Below are 15,360 nucleotides of genomic sequence, written 5' to 3'. Positions count from 1 at the left end.
CCTACCAAACTACTCTGTCAATTTTCTGTCTACAAACTCGAGATTTGACATAAGGGGTATTGAGATTTGGGAAAATCTTTTTAATCGGGTTTCGGCCAGAAATTTGGCTGTCAAGCGGTTAGAGTTCAACGATTTGACCTTTGAAAACTCCACACCAAACTCCTCCGTTAATCTTGAGCCTAAACACTTGAAAGTTTAGATGTAGGTTACTTGGACATGGATCAAACGTTTTAACTTGATTTGAGCCCCAAATAATAAATGTTGATGGGTCAAAATTGAGGTCAAATTTAAAAAATTACTCAGCCAATTTTTGGTCTAAACATTTGAAATTTTACATAAAGTGTATTCAGACATAGGGCAAGCTTTTTAATCATTTTTTGGCCGAAAATTGGCTATCAAGGAGTCAAAGCTCAAAAGATTTGATCTTTGCGGTCTCTAGCAAACTATTTAACCAATTTTAAGTCTACACATTTGAAATTTCACATAAAGCGTATTCAGACATGCAGCAACCTTTGTAATCAGCTTTTTGGCAAAAATTAGGCTACCAAGAAGTCCAAGTTGAAGGTCCTGGATATGACCTTAAACTATATCCAGTGGTGAGGCCCCAGCTTGCAGGCTTTGGAGAGTGTGGAGCCACCCTTTAATTACCATTGCTCCCAGGTCCACTCTGACCCGGAGTGGTAGTACCTGTTAGAGTCCCAACTATGGGTTAAATAGAAACCGACTTGAAAACAACAAATATATTCTATTATAAAATCTTTCTTCAAAATCACTGGATTCGGCATTAAATAACCTGAAAAGGGTTGATATGCCGTAAAACAAAAACAACCAACCAACCAAGTTGAAAGAGTTGACCTTTGCAGACTCTACCAAACTCCTCCGCCAATTTTGTGTCTAAACACTTGTAATTTTGGATGTAGGTTACATGGACATGAGTTAAGCTTTTAAATATATATATATATATACATATGCACATAAAGTTATAAACAGAGAAAAGCCGAGCTGAATTGCTAGTTTTCTATTCGATACCTCCGTTCAGCTTCGAAAGACAAAGGAAACCCTCTGTCGGGACAGCTGCGCGTGTAATTGTGTGGGAAAGGTTGCGCAATCACCAACCACACCTCTCCTGAATTGACACTGCTTGAGTCCAGTGACAAGGAGAAGTCCAGGATACTGGAAACAGTGCCGAGATAAGCAGAGAGCACATACAGCACATGGAAGTTCCAAATGGTCACCCATCTGGTACTGGCCAGGCTCATCGTTGCTTAACTTCGGTGATCTGACGGGAACCGGTGTGTTAAACGTGATTATGCCGTATAGTTTTCTATATAGAATCAAAACTCATGCAAAAGATTTTGATCCAAATTAGTATAAGGATTCTAGACATAATGTTTAGTAGCATTATATGTTGATTTTAATCTTTGTAAGAAGACGCATTATTATGTTCAGGGAATTTTTTTCGCTCGTCCTGGTGCACGTATATTCTTCTCATATTAGTATATAGATACACACATATTTCGATCAAAATGACGTTGGGGATGGTTTGATTGAATTTGTAAGCGAATCTGCTATCAACATCGCGATGGAATCTGCTTTTCGACTTATTCTAAATAAAAAAAAAACGTGATGCTGATTCAGAATTGGAACAAAACAAAAAATGGTAATGCACACAAAAAAAATGTCTATTGTTAAATGTTTTGGTTAGCACCATTTTGGCAACTTATGCGTAATTATAAATGGAAGGAGAAAAGAAGTTTTACACAAAGCAATTTCATTCCAGAATTAGAATGGAAGAATAATATGTTGCCAAGGTATCTCGAAAAATGGTTGGATCATTCTACCGCTCTAGAAATTCTTTAACCTATATAAGTATAACAAGCCTCTTTCTTTCCTCCACGGAGAACTAAATCGACTTCAAAATTTAGCGGGAAGGGATAATACTTTTCCCTTCTTAAATGTTCCCATCTCTCTCAGAAGGTAACGCCGCAAGAACAAACACACAAACAAAGGAAAGAAATAAAAATCCGACTCGGCACTTTTTCCTGTGCAAATGAAATGCATTTATTCGTGGTTCCTCCCCAAAAGTTAATTATATTTCCAAAGTCGTTTCACACACATATGCACTTTTTAAAAGTCTCTGTTGCCGCCACCTCACGCTGGCGCTTTCTCGTCTACGTATTTACACGTACATCTTCCTCGGTCTACTCTGTTTCTCTTCTCGACTATGTGGTGTATTTTTCCCTCCATTTATTATAACGCAAGCTCGCACACATTTGCTAACTAACATAGTGCTTAAACGGCTGCTGATGCTAATATTTTCACTAGCCAGTTGTTTGTTGCTGATTTTCTCAAATGCGCCAATACGCGCTCTGTTACAAGAAGAGACGTTGCTAGTATCTCTATGGACGATGCTAGACTGAGCTCCAATCTTTGGTAACTTGTTGTAAGACATTTACAGCTAGACCTCGTCTTCCTACAATAACAATAAAACACATTCCTTACTTGTTCTGCGTGCCTAGCATCCAAACGAATTTCCCAAGACAGAAACATCTTTGCACGGGTTTCCCATCTGCAGAACACGTTGCCGCGGGACTGCTTCTCTATATGTTTCAACATGGTCGTTTTGAAAAATAAAATGTGACTAAATACACGCAAACACATTCCGTCAATCATTTTCATTGGTCTAATAATATTCTGATTCAATCATTACATCTCATTAGACTTATCCTTGAGTAATTTTTGCCTTAATAATTGGTTACTAATCTTCTATAATAAAAATCTCACCTCTCTGTTTAAATGTATGTATGTATGTATGTATGTATGTCTGCCTAAAACTTTCGACAGTGCCGCGGATTTTCACGAGATCGGTTTCATTTTGAAGCTCGACCCTTCGGATGACAAATATCGAAGAATTGGCCAAAAACATTAATTTCTTTACCCTTAACTAGGCATTTTTTTTTACAAGGAGGGGTCGCTTTTTTCGCCGATTTTCGAAAGTCATCCCCTCTTTTCGATTGACTAGCCTTAATTTAAACCTTCACCACTGTCGGTTTAGCAGTGGACTCAACGGCAAAGACGCCACGTTCTTTTTTTAACGTTCTTTTCCTCCTTCACGGTACGGGTTCAAGCCTGCCTGCTTACTACCACTTTTTTATTTTGCTCGACACACCACACCTCCAAACAGCCGGGAAACGCCGGGCACCCAGGCTAGTCTATTATATAAAAGGCAAAATGTGTGTGTGTGTGTGTGTGTGTGTGTGTGTGTGCGTTTGTCTGTCTGCCAAAAACTTTCGACAGACGCGTCTGAACCTGATTAAACCGGTATCGTTTTTAAGCTCGATCCTCCGGACGACAAATATCGAAAAAATGGCCAAAACCATTAATTCCTTCACCCTCAACTGGGCAGTTTTTTTTACAAGGAGGGTCGGTTTTTGCGTCGCCATTTTTACACGTCATCCTCTCGTTTCGATTGATCACACTTAATTTCGACGATCTTGACTTCCAGTTGCGCGATGAGGACATCGGCTACGACGTTATATTTTTTCCTCCTTCGCTTTATGGGTTCGAGTCTATTTCCTACTACCACTTTTCTATTTTTTAATACCTCTCTTCACCCGGGCTGCCTACTGCTGTTTTGATTCTCTCCACAACCGGGCAACGCCGGGTACCTCCACTAGTTAGTAAAAATAAAAGAAAGGAAAGCAATAGACGTTTTAGTTTAATTTCAATCCAGGCGAATGGAGTCTGTGAACAAGTTATTATTTAGAATGTGTTAGGTCGCCAGCGCAACCGAAATTACTTTTAGAGTTGTTCTAAAAAGAGGAATTGTAAACGGACCGAAAAAAAGCAAAACTAACACATAAACCAATACACGTTTTAGCTTATTTACTCGTCATGGAAGAAAGCCAGAGAATAATGCATGGGTTAGTCGACATGCCAAGCGATTCGTCATTTATTAATGGGTCTGAAAACAAAACTAAAGCGAACGATATTGTACAATGCCACCTTTTAATGCATTTTTTTCCCTCGAATATGTTTAAAGTAAAAATCTTGGTCAACTGCGGGTAAATTTGTTTTTTTATTGCTGCGTTACATTGTTAAAAACGAATAAATAAAATACTTAAAGCATCTATATAAATAAAACAGTAGACTTATGTGTGTGTGTGTCTGTCTGTAAATATTTAACCGATAAACTCTTAAACTACTGAATGAATAACACGTACAGACATATATCGGCAAGTTGAAATACGAACTGTTTATTTTAACTTGCCGACATATTTTTTACTTCTTTCTGCGCATGCCCAAATTCAATTCATTTCTTCATGTCGTTTAATATTACATATTTCTTGCTCGATAGCTACATCGGTAGGAGACGCGACTGGAGCGCCAAGCGTTTTGATTTAGATTGTAGCTAATGGCACCCAAGTAATTTTTTAATCTTTTGAAATCACTGCTATATATTAGGTACAATATAATATTCAATATAGAATTGACTCTGTAATAATGAATACGAAATCTGCATGAATTTAAATATGGTTAAGTATAGTTAAAAATAAAAACGGAATAAAACGCAGGTTCGTAAATGATGTGTTCAAGTTAATAATTATGTAGCGTAATTACACTGACACGCCGGTTCTCGTTAGATTATGAAAGTTAAGTAACGTTGAATCTGGTCGGTCCCAGATGGGTGAACATTTGGTAATACAAGGCGCTGTATGTTGTATGAAGATCATCATATACGAATCAGAAAAAAATATTCACGACGATTGTGTAAAGTTGGTGTTCGATTTGAATTTGTCGGTCTTTCCGAATATGAAATCGGCTGTTATTTCCCAACGAAACTGTCCAAATTAACTGGTGCCTTTGTCTGGTTCAGAATAATGGACAAGTCGAACCGCGATCGATTTTCATCGCTTTGATTAAATTCGCTTGATCGATCTTTCCAAACAAATACACTCATCTATCTATCTATCTATCTATCTATCTATCTATCTATCTATCTATCTATCTATCTCTCTCTCTCTCTCTCTCTCTCTCTCTCTCTCTCTCTCTCTCTCTATATATATATATATATATATATATATATATATATATATATATATATTTACTTACTGTATTTTGGGGAAAGAGTTCCGACAAAGTGCTCGATTACAAAGAAAAACTTTTTCGATATAAGAGCTAAATATTTATTTATTAGTTTTACAGAAGTTCAGAAAAACATTGGTACCGTCGGTTTCAAGCCTAAACACAACGGGAACCCGTTAATGGTAACACGTAAATAATGTTCGGCTCTCGTCAGCCATCTTGTTTTATAGCTAGTTCCTGTATAATTTATTTTAATCCGGTATGAACTTTCTTCTCTTTTAATTAAAAAAAAAATTTTTTTTAGCTATAGTCTAATAAATAAAAACATACATCATTATATAAACAAGCATATGCGGACCTGAAAAAATATGTCCCGGGGCAGAAAACAAGATGGTTGACGAGAGCCGAACATTATTTACGTGTTACCATTAACGGTTTCCCGTTGTGTTTGGGCTTGAAACCGACGGTACCAATGTTTTTCTGAACTTCTGTAAAACTAATATATGTATATATATATATATATATATATATATATATATATATATATATATATATGTGTGTGTGTGTGTGTGTGTGTGTGTGTGTTATACTTTATACAATTTGGGTCACTTCATATTTTAATGATCAACTTTATTAAACAAAAATCCTAAGCTAAATGTTTATATATATATATATATATATATATATATATATATATATATACACACATATATATATTATTCTCATCATATATATATATATATATATATATATATATATGATGAGAATAATGGAAATAGTATTCCTACAAAATAGAAAAATAAAAAGGAACAAACCTAGTTATGTGTTCATCAACGTTTCGCCTTTATTTCGAAATATTCAGAGAAAGTCTCGAAATAAAGACGAAACGTTGATGAACATATAACTTGGTTTGTTCCTTTTTATTTCTCTTCCTCTCTCTCCCTCTCTCTCTCTTTATCTCTCTCTCTCTCTATATATATATATATATGTGTGTGTGTGTGTGTGTGTGTGTGTGTGTGTGTGTGCAAGCAAGATTTACTTCTAAACTATTTTTAGAGTATTTATTTTTATTCACCAAATAAAGAGCTACTGTGAATTAAGGGCCAGATTTATAACGACATTATAAGTGGAATGTTGTACAGCGGGATGTTTTTCTATATTAAAAATTTTTAGTTGGGTGGCGGGGAAGGAATTCACAGGGAAACTATTAGACTAGAACATTTGCTGGCATCTAGAAACCTGTACCATAAAAACATGTGGTTTTACTGCTGGTCAAGTTGGTCTGAGAGTACAAGTTCTACAAATTCGTTGGAAACATTTCATCTGATTATTATGAATCTTGAACCCCCCCCCCCTCAAAAAAACCCCTGCTAGATGTAAAAGATTATAATGTAGGCTGTATTAAGTCTGATTAAGTTTAACCGAAAGATGTTTTTAAAAAAAAACCTGTCAACCCCCACGGTAATCAAGAGAAATTAAACATTCATAAAGGCAAATACAGGCATAACCTTATTAAGCCGATCTACAGCGTTCAAGCGACCAGAAATTGCTATCTCACATAAGGCGAGTCGACCGCCATTTATTTCCTAGACACTGTTCCACTTTAAAGAACTTATTTCTTAAAGTATTTTTGCTTGGTTGTCTCCCCTAAGTCGAAGCCAATCCATGGGCAACTATTCGAGAACTTGCTTCTGAATTAGACGTTAGGTATACAAAGGTTTCCAACGACTTGAGAGATATTGGAAAGGCAACAAACTTGATAAATGGGTGCCTCTAGAATCAAGCGACGATCAAAAAGAAACGCCGTTATGATAATGTTTAAGCGTTGTTAAGGATTGCAAAGAAAAACAGAACGCCAAAATAAAGTAACTACATCCGTTGCAAAGCATACAATATGTGTGTTGTTCGTTGTAGCCGACGAACGATCTGGTCCACTGGATATCGACTGGTTATTTATTTGTTTCCCACGAAACAAAATGAGCTCCCCTCAAAAGGGGATTCTGCAAAAATAAAATTGCCTTAGTATAGAATCCCCCCCTCCATTGGCTAAGGACAATTAATTTGAGTGCAGCATCTGTGCTGACACCACACTTTAATGACCAGCCCAGTACAAGTATCGGGTGTCGAATGACACCTTACGGCTTAGTCTCCCGGTATTTATTGAAATTGGAATAGTCTATTAGTAGGTAACATAGGCAAGTTCTGCAATAACAGATGTATTATCTTCCCTTATTTTACGCAACAAGAACGACCCGTTTCTCGACCGGGTTGTGACTTGTGATGAAAAGTTGATTCTTTCCGACAAACAGCGACGCTCAGCTCAGTAGTCAAATGTCGACGAAGCTCCACGACACTTTCCAAAGCAAGAGTTGCAGAAAAAAGGCATGATTCTCCTTCACGACAATTCGTGAAGGAGAATTATGCCTTTTCTGTTGACCACACGTTGTTCATCCGACCCTGCAGAAGTTGAACGAATTGGGCTAGAAATCTGTACCCCATCTTCCATACTCTCCAAATTTCACCTGCCGACTACCACTTTTTCAATGATTTCGACAACTTTCTGTGTGAGAAATGCTTCAAAACCGCTTTCAACGACTTCATCGGCACCAGAACGTAAGATTTTTACGTTACTGGCATAAATGCACTTGTTTTGCGTTGTCAAAAGTGTGTTGATTCTGATGGTGCTTATTTCGATCAATAAATTTTTGTTTGAGCTGAGTTCAGTTGAATCTAAAACTGCGAGAACTTTCTTGTCAACAATTGAAGCAGAATGTTCTATTTTCAGCTCTTTCTTCTTATTGCACCTTTCTTCCTGACCCCGATTCGTGATACTGAGTATTTTCCTTCTTCACCCTTTTTCTGAAACGAACAACACGAAATCCCTCTCAAATGAAAAAAATACTGACCCCCCCCAAAAAAAATAAAATAAATCCGACGTCTTTTATATCCGCTGAGACTCAAATTGATGCAAATGAGTACAAACCGGATTTCCTGTACCATCACGCAGGCGCAGTGTCATTTGTGTATTAGACGTGGTAGCGTTTGGCTCGGTATACATTGTCTACAATAATATATATAGCTATTACTATACATATATATATGTATATATATGTGTGTGTGTGTGTGTGTGTGTGTGTGTGTGTGTGTGGGACGACGTTTACAGAGGTATGTTTAGATCTAAGATGAAAGCGATATTGCTGTACTCTATTCTGGGTGGATGTATACTTTTGCAGGCGTTTATAACGACACTTAAGTATAAAAAGCGAAATTAAATTAAGAGATCCGATTTTTCAGACAGCCAGAATGAATATGGTCGGTCTGATATATGGATACGTGTTCTTTTCTAATACCCGAATCCGCCATAGTTTCGACGTGTGCCGTATCGGATTACAACCAGTAAATATCCGTAGATGTTTGTTTCGGTGTGTACCTATCATCGACATCTGTTTATCCGACATGGGAGGTTTTAATACAACTATATTCGACCCGGCTGGGCTGGCAGGCAAGCAGAAACCCGCCTGCACCAGGGATTGCTTTGTCGACGCTCATGGGATGGGAAGGAATAAACAATCACACACGTTATTTACTTGAAACCATAATAAAACTTTCGAATGCATTAATATTTCAATATATTAAATAATTAATAACTAATTAATAGTATATTAATTTATTTATATATTTTGCGCAAAAATAATGTCGTTTTTAACGTTTAACTTCAAAAGATTATAACTCCTGTAATAATAAACTTTATTAATCGAAATAAGAACCATAAGAATTGACACAATTTTGCGAACGAAAAACAAGTTTATTTATTTCATTAGCATAGAAATCCAAAGTTTTGGAAACGATAAAGTAATTGAAGGCCGGTTTGTTATCATTTCGTCGTCTGAAGCATTTTTCGCGCAGGAAGTTGTCGAGATGCTTGGAAAATTGATTGGGGGAGAGTTCCGGTGAATATGGCGGATGAGGCAGAGTCTCGTAGCCCAATTCGTTCATCTTCTGCTGATGCAGTTCGCCATCATGCAGGCGAGCGTTGTCATGGGAGAAAATTGGTCCCTTCATATTGACCAATCTCGGACACATACGCTGGAGCTTCTGGTGCATTTCGTCAATTTGTAGGCAGTACTTCTCCGCTGTAATCGTTTCGTCCGGATTCAAGAAGCTGTGACGGATGAGACCGGCCGTAGACCAGCAATCAGTAACCATAAAATTTTTTGGCACAATTTCGGCTTCGGGAAGTGTTGTGGAGCTTCTTCGGCGTCCAACCACTGTGTTGAACGTCCCTGATTGTCGTAGAGGATCCACTTCTCACCCCACGTCACAATCCGCTCTTGAAATGGATCGTTTTTGTTGAGCAGAAAGAGCGTTGAAGGCACCCAAAAACGACGATTTTTTTAATTATCGTTCAATTCATGCGGCACCCATTTATCCAACTTATTTGACTTGCCTATTTGCTTTAAATGGCGAATGAATGTTGAGTGGCCGAGCTCGCGTTCAACAGCAACTTCTTGCGTGGTTTTGCGAGGATCGGCTTTAATTAAGGCTTTCAAATGTTCGTTATGAACCTCAGTCGGCCGGTTGCGACCGTCTTCTTAATTGAGGCTCTCGTCACGATTGCGAAATTTCTTGAACCATCGTTGTGCCACACGTTCGTTAGTGGTTCCTGGGCCAAACGCATCATTGATATCACGAACTGTCTCGGCAGCTTTTCGGCCTAGTTTGAAAATCGTGCGGATTTTAATTTTGTTCATACTGTCGAAAGGCCTGTAAAAATGAATGAAGAGACTGAGAACGCTAACAAATAACACGATTCGACAGCGCGAAAAACGCGCTTTAAAATGATATATAACATGGCTATACATATCAATGAATTAATTCAGAAATCACATATAAGAGTAATGTATGTTAGAAAACGATATTGTTTTCGCACCAACCTGATACAACTATAGTCACGTAATAACACATGCATCATTTCAAGTTCTTTGGCTATATCGACGTGGAAGTTTCAATCTATATGAAATTATAGCGCATATTCAAATTGGCGTTAATCGCGGAAATTAAAAGCAAACAAAATACAGAAAAGTCGGTTTTATGGATTCATTCTTTTACGGACTGCTATTCTCATTTTCATAATTGTTGTTTCACCACGTTTCGGCCAACTCATCCTCCGTCCTTCTTCAGGTGATAAACCGCGACAGAATAGGAAACGTGGCAAAACAATAACCAAAATGATGAGGATGACAGTCCGCAAAAAATGAATGCCCAAAGCCTCCTTTCAAATAATTCTAAAAAAATATAAATAATACATAATACCATTCAGTATGGACCCGACAATGGAAGACCAGATAAGAACACAGAACATAAATTTATGAGACCAGAAGATTCCACCCTTGATCGAGGCCACTGATGCAGTGGATAGAGACGTTGAGCCTCTACGGTTCCAGGTGAACATTGTCTGAAGATAGCGATTTCAATTCTATCAAAGGCTAGAGGATTAGTTGGTCAAAACGTGGCAAGACAACGACAACCATGGAAGGTAGTAATTACTGGGGATACAGTTACAAGATTCAGCATTCCTATCCCGTTGCAGGTAATCATCTGATGAAGGCCAGAGGATGAGTTGGCCGAAACGTGGCGAAACAACAATAACTATGAAGATGTGAATAGCATAATAAAAATGAAATAAATTAAAATAAAATAAAACAGAAATACACAAATTATGAAGCCTCATCTCCAAGGATCCCCCCAAATAAAAAATAAAAATAATAAAAATAATAAATAAAAAATAATAAAATAATTAATAAAAATAATAAGTAAAAATAATAAAATAATAAATGAAAATAATAAAATAATATATATATAAATAAAATAATGAATAAAAATAATAAAATAATAAATAAAAATAATAAAATAATAAATAAAAATAATAAAATAATAAATGAAATAAAAATAAAAAATAATAAAATAATAAATAGAATAAAAAATATAAATAATAAAAATAATGAATAAAAATAATAAAAACAATAAATAAAAATAATAAATGAAAATAATTAATTAAAATAATAAAATAATAAATTAAAATAATAAAAATAATAAATAAAAATAATAGAAAAAATAAAAATAATAAAATAATAAATAAAATCATAAATATAAATAATAAAAATAATAAATAAAAATAATAAAAATAATAAATAAAAATAATGAAATAATAAATAAAGTCGGGTTTGCTTTACAATTCACATTGATACGAAAAAAAAAATGGCAAAAATGCAAATATATAACAAAAAATGTTACCAAAGGCAAGATATGTTACTCTTTTACATAGCTGGACACATTTTTTTTTTCTGAATGTTTATTCGGCTCGAAAAACAGGTAATGTCGCAGTCTCATAAAAAAAAAAAAAAAACTGTGTAAAACTATACAAAAGTGAGACCGGTCGCTAAGTAAGGCTAGAAGAACACTGTAAACCATGACACGGGGGCGGGTCGAAAAGTCGGGACTTGCTGATCCCATATAAAAATAAAAGGAACACACTTCCCTTTATAGAACGAAGTGAAAATAATTGACAGGGATGCAAGATAAAGAGTTAAACGACTTAAAGAAGCAGCACATATGCTAAAAAATATATAAAAAATACTAATTAGGCCAAGCATAGAGATCAGCAGTATGTGAACCTCTAATTATAAAGAAAAACAAAAATTGTACAATACTTCTTTAAAATTCAAACGGTAAAAGGGGATAATCCACCGTCAAACTTTATTAGAGATACCTCCCTTTGTCAACCAAATGTTTTTCAAACATAAGAAATCACGGCGAAAAACAAAAAACAACCCCAAGAATACAAACTCATCTGCGGAGCTAGTAACGTCCCTTCTTATCTTTTCAAAGATGGCAACCAACATGCCTGACGAAGGTTGAAGGCTACATCGACCAAAACGTTGCACAAACAACACTCAAGATGATAAGAATGGTCTAATCAAGACAAGTAATACAAGTAGATACACCATACAGACTTTTCTGTATATTTTTAAAACTTTAAATTGAATAAACACCGAAACTGTTCCTCATATTTCGGCTGAAAATCATTTCATCACATTCAATCCTCGAACTGGTTCTGGCCTAGAAAAGCGGTAATTCAATAATATGAAACGTAAAAAAAAAAAAATTTATAACTTCTAAAGTATATGTGGTGGACCTTGAAGTTGGACTTTGGTTAAGGTAAGAAGGAAGGGGCGGAGTTAGCTATTCAGTTTCTCAGCGATCGGGTGGTCGCTCACACCTAAGTGAATTGCAAGCTCTTAATGCTTTCAACAGTAAATAATAAAATAATAAAAAAAACTTTCACCTTACCCGCAACTTAAGATTCCTCTGATTAAGTCGTCGCTACTTGAAAACCAGACAAACTGCTTAGTTCATTCCACATTGCACGCGCGTATATATGTATACCAAGAAACATATAGCAGCGCATAGATGACCCATACATGCGGAGATACAAGGTGCCTTCAATAAGTTTCCAGACTCTTTTTGTACAGGAATTTAAAATTGTTGTAGACTCTTGAAAATTCAGTATACTATTATTATACATTTGATGAGATGATTGTTTGTTTATTTTTGTTTTACGGCATATCAACCCTTTCAGGTTATTTAATGCCGAATCCAGTGATGTTGAAGAACACTTTTCTAATAAAGTATATTTGTTTTTTTTTTGTTTTTTTTTTCAAGTCGGTTTCTATTTAACCCATAGCTGGGTCCCTAACAGGTACTACCATTCCGGGTCAGAGTGGACCTGGGAGCAATGGCAATTAAAGGGTGGCTCCAAACTCCCCAAAGCCCGTAAGCTGGGGCCTCACCATCGGATATAGTTTAAGGTCATATCCAGGACCCCGATGAGTAACCAATTTTTATTATTTAAGACTCAAATGAACAGCTACAGCAAGAAATTGGAATATACCCTACCAAAGCCCGATTGTCACAGTTAGTGAATTTCAAAAATGGAATCTGGAAGTAAAGACATTTAAAAGGACGATATTTTTTGTTCCATGTTCATCCCAAACAAGGCACAACGCCACTTTGATGTAGGGGGCAACTATCGGGGCCATAATTTGCATGGTGGCTATATAGGGAGTTTAGCAGCAAGATGTCTGTTCACATTACACTTGAACTTCTGCATGTCAGTACAGTTGGGAAAGCAGGAGCCTGTAAGGGAGTTCCAAAGTCTAGCAGTTCTGAGGAAGAAACTATTAGAGTAGAAAGTTTTCTTACATCTAGGGATCTCTACTGTGTAAGGGTGGGATTTTGCCGCGTGTAGGGTTTGTCGAGTGTATTTACGTCGAGGGCGTGTAGTTCGTTAGAGAATTCACCATTAAAATACTTGTAGAACAGGCAGTGGGATGCAACATTTCGTCGATGGGATGTCGGAGTAAGTATCAGAAATAAAGGCGTGAAGAGGAACTGATTAAATATATTAATGAAATCAACAGTACAAAAGCACATACAAATGAGAAGCATACTGTAAAGTCGACTTAAAAGTCTACCGAGTCCGAGACTAGAGCTAAATTTATAACACCGCATGACGACCGGTGTTCCACTTTTCTCGACTCGTTTCATCGGTCGTTTCCATTCTCTACATGCGCACCCTCCTTATGACCGCAACATCGTTGTTTTGTAGTCACTTGTTAGGAAAGTTCTGTACAGTTGTGAGTTGGTCCTCGCATTTTTTGAGACAATAGTCTTGGTGGTCGTGTTACTCTCATGCTGCGTCGTGGGGTCGAACTCGTTAGTTTGTGCCTGATCGGGTCTTGGTTATCCACCTTCAAATCTGCGTCAAATGTGTCGTCTGCCATGTTATCATCCGTCTTTTCCACGTCCATCCTCTCGTGTATATCACACGGGAATACGCTGTCCTCCATTCTTTTCCTTCGGAGAAGTGATTGAAGAGGTGGTTGTATGAGCGAATAATCTGGCGTATCCATGATAGACTGGATCATTCGGAGGAAACGACGATTGCATAGTGTGATCCTGCGGCTTCCATCCAATCATGACGTAGGTGGCTGTAGCTATCAATACAGTCAATTCTTTTGGTTGTTTTTATGGCTAGTCCGGCTCGGCAATTACTTCATGAGTCGAATAGTGGACCTCCATCGGATTATATCTCCTCCGGTGCACCATATGTGCAGAACTAACCCCTCAATGCATCGCATACTGCTGCAATCTTTCCTGATGGTAGCAGGACAACTTCAATCCAGCCAGTGTATCAATGTGCATATACTATGTAATTCTTCCCATGCATATTCAGTAGGTCCCTGACAGTGTTTTTGGAATGGGAATTCTAGGTTTAAGAGTGGCATTAGTGGTTCTTTCAGTTTGAACGGGGCGATCGAATTGCATTTTCAATATTGTGTTCATGTTTGTCGGATACTGACGTCTAGACAGGGCCAAAATAATCTTTGTCTAGCGTTAGCGAACATCGAATTCACCCTTTGATATGCGGAATGCATTGCCTCTATTACCTTAGTTCTAAGCTGCTTTGGTATTAGAATTTTATCCCCTTTTATGGGTACCCCTTCCTTATATTTGGCCTGCCATCGCTCAGAATTGCCGAACTTTCGGTGGCAGTTCGTGTCATGACTTCGAAAACTTAATCTCGTATATATATATATATATATATATATATATATATATATATATATATATATATATATATATATATATATATCGCTAACGTTCGGCATTCCTCGTCAGTGGCCGCAGCTGCCACGATTCTATCTCAGGTTATAGCTTTAAATTTGGGGTCATGCGCTTACGCGGCTGTGATTGATGTCTGCATGGCCACCCCTATCTGCTAAATAGTATCGGTGGCCCTTAATCTGCTATGTCTTGGCGGCGCCGGGTATCGAGAGGTGCAGTCCGGTGCGGCGTTAAGTTTTCCAGGAATGTGCTTAATCCGGAAACTCGCGTTAACGACCGTTCTTTGAACGAAAACAAGTGAGGGTTCATGTTTTCAAGGACTTGATCCGAGAATTTTTTTACCAGTAGTCCACTGTAACCAATAAATCTGAGCACCTCAAAACGAACATCCTACAAGACCCCAATCCGTATATCAATACCTGAACCTCATCCTCTATGCGAGAGTTGCGAGATTCTGCATCATTCATAAACCGGAAACCGGCCAAAATCATTTTCCAGTGGTCCTTACTACAGTCAGATCCTTATTCCATTGGCCATTGGCAATGTTTCTGAAATAGAAATTACCCAATGCCACCCTTGCTATAGCCC

General features: G+C 37.1%; 1 protein-coding gene and 1 pseudogene across 1 annotated transcript in view; both read right to left on the bottom strand.

Moving 5' to 3' along the window:
* Nucleotides 1-15,360, bottom strand: part of LOC145285860 (substance-K receptor-like) — a 370,056-nt gene that overhangs the window by 161,210 nt on the left and 193,486 nt on the right. The gene's annotated exons all lie outside the window — the stretch shown is intronic.
* Nucleotides 1,203-1,320, bottom strand: LOC145286826 (5S ribosomal RNA; annotated as a pseudogene).

This window comes from Euprymna scolopes, chromosome 10 (assembly GCF_053919585.1).
Source record: "Euprymna scolopes isolate OS-2025 chromosome 10, ASM5391958v1, whole genome shotgun sequence".
NCBI classification, from domain to species: Eukaryota; Metazoa; Mollusca; class Cephalopoda; order Sepiida; family Sepiolidae; genus Euprymna; species Euprymna scolopes.
This window is presented reverse-complemented; position numbering and strand designations above follow the sequence as displayed.